This window comes from Montipora foliosa, chromosome 11, assembly GCF_036669935.1.
Source record: "Montipora foliosa isolate CH-2021 chromosome 11, ASM3666993v2, whole genome shotgun sequence".
NCBI lineage: Eukaryota > Metazoa > Cnidaria > Anthozoa > Scleractinia > Acroporidae > Montipora > Montipora foliosa.
The window spans coordinates 10,539,172-10,541,671 of record NC_090879.1 but is presented as its reverse complement, the minus strand read 5'-3'; the positions used below and the strand labels follow the sequence as shown (position 1 = coordinate 10,541,671).

Below are 2,500 nucleotides of genomic sequence, written 5' to 3'. Positions count from 1 at the left end.
TACTGAAGAAATCCATCTTTCGTGTTGACCATCCATTTTTGTTTATAATTTGCCATAAGAAGTCAAATGCAATTTTGTTCATGGGCCGCATGCTGAAGCCACTATCAAACACTAGCTAAGCATTCCAGGGCAAAGCAAGGAAGTAGTAATAATTAACACAACCACTTGCACTGGATTTATTTAAGAGAGACTGTGTCAGATCCATGAGACTAGGGTTGCTCTGCATCTCTCTTCAAAAAATTGTCTGTAATTTTGTTTTATTTTAGGCCAACATTAGAACAGCATTCCTTTTCCCAAGCAATCACATTGTACTTTCTAAATTCTGGAAAGTTGACCTTGACTGCAGGGTAGCCTGATAATTGCATTGAAAATAAAATAAATAGTTTAAAATTACCATTCTAAAATCTATCTAAAGACCTGCTTCTTTAAAAGACGTTTAAAAGTAGAAATATCCTTGGCGTTTCTAACATACGTTGGCAACGAATTCCAAAGTTTTGCTGCCAAAAATGAGAATGACTTATGGCGCCATTCTAGATTAAAACAGGGTAGCATTAAAAGTGTCCCCGACCCTCTTAAATTATAATTACAGATTTTGATCTTAAAAAAATCCTCTATGTACCTTGGGGCTTCTTTATGAATACATTTATATACCAAAACTAGGGCCTGAGTATCAAGTATTTATGAATCAATGAGTCATGAGTCTTGAGTCAATGAGTCAATGAGTTAGTGCAGTTACCCTAACCCATATAGTAAAAGCTAAAATTTCAGAGAGTGCTTAGGCCTCATCACTGAAACGAGGGCTTAGGCTTAATCAATAAATTATTGCTATATTGCCTGTGAGTCTCATTGACTCATGACTCATTGACTCATTGGACCTCACTTGATCTACGTGAATCATTGGGAAAACTTAATGACCATAGAGGAAAAAAATAAGATTTAATCATATTTTAGAATAATCCGTGCACTGCATAACCTTAGTGAAGGCAAGAAAAGAAGGAAAAAGGTAACTCTGGGGTCACGTTTCTACACTACTACGAGGTTATGAGTTGTGTTTAGCTTGTCAACACTTTATTTCAAAACTTTTGATTGGTCATTTACCATGCGAATAAAACAATAGGAAAGGAATTTTGTTATCGGTTGAGCAGGCGTTTGTGGGAAGGAACGAAAGAGGAGCTCCCCCAAAAACGCCTGCGTGAGAGGCTACTTTTCTGGTGGCCCCTGACAATTTGTCCAAGGATTTTTTCTTACCAAGGAACTGGTGTCTATTTTGTGCCTTACTAAATCGTAAACTTTTGGTGTTTGTTTAATTTTGGGCTAAACAGTCCATGCTATAGTGTGTCAGAGTTTCCTAAAACACCTGGGCTCAATTTTTCAAAAGCCGATTAACCTTAATTCCAGATTATAAAATTAATAAAGGAGTTTTATTTCTCTACCCTCAAATGCTGTTCAGCACTGATATGCGGCAAAACGTTACATTAGAAGAAGTCAATCTTGAAAAACAAAAATGACCCTAAACCCTTTAAACAAAAAGTTGAAAACATGGAACAAACGTTTACGCTAATCTTGGATTAACTTAATCGGCTTTCGAACAACCGGGCCCTGCTGCATAAATCTGTTAGTTATATTTAGCTTAATTTATAAGGCAAGCACGTTACCAAGCTCTCCCTCCTGCAGTAGTATTCATTCAGTCATGACGTCTTTTGCTAGTCAGTGTAGTTGTTGTGAAATCTGAACTTAATAAACTTGTTGCTGAAATATCTTGTCGCGTGATTTATTGGGATAAAAAAAAACTCGTGCAATTTCGTTTTACAGAAATAAATGATGGCATTCCTTAATGTTCAATCGAAAAGGATGTCACAAGAGTGAGCCAACATAGCTAATTTAAGCTCTTCCTGGTATGGATGAGTTTATTAACCCATATGCAATCCTCCTTTACGAGATTTTTAGGAGTAAAGTGATTCTATACTTCTGCCAGTTTTTTGTAAAATTGTACTGCAATCCATTGACAACTTTTAAAGATTCTTTTTTTTTTTTGTAACATGACCCACTTATAAAGAGTGGAGATGTGATTTGGGAAGTTTCTTTGTACAAGGTTTCAACATAATGCACAGTAACAAATGCATACTGATAATTAAATTTTAAAAGTTTTAGTGGAATATGGAAACAAGCAATGCCCACACCCCACCCTCTTAGCTCTTGAAAATATGAAAATGAAATGTCCTGCACTCCTGGAAATTTTGGAGGCCCTAAGGCAACATCTTGCTGGCTGGATAATTCTTTAATTTATTATTTTTTCCTTGTAGTTTAAGAATTATAGTTGTGGTATAAGCTTATAAGTAGTATAAGCTATATTAGTACTTTGGCTTTTCATATTTGCACTTTGTACTGATTTGATTTTAGATGATATTTTCTTATTTTAGCTGAGTCGACCGTATACTTTGTACACTAGTTATTTGTATACCTGTTCGTTCGACAATGTATTGTTTGTAAAACACAATTG

General features: G+C 35.3%; 1 protein-coding gene and 1 pseudogene across 3 annotated transcripts in view; both read left to right on the top strand.

The window, feature by feature from the left end:
- The window catches only part of LOC137977493 (hatching enzyme 1.2-like), a 44,805-nt gene that overhangs the window by 18,857 nt on the left and 23,448 nt on the right, over nucleotides 1-2,500 (top strand). The gene's annotated exons all lie outside the window — the stretch shown is intronic.
- The window catches only part of LOC137975685 (leukocyte elastase inhibitor pseudogene), a 4,694-nt pseudogene that overhangs the window by 1,076 nt on the left and 1,118 nt on the right, over nucleotides 1-2,500 (top strand).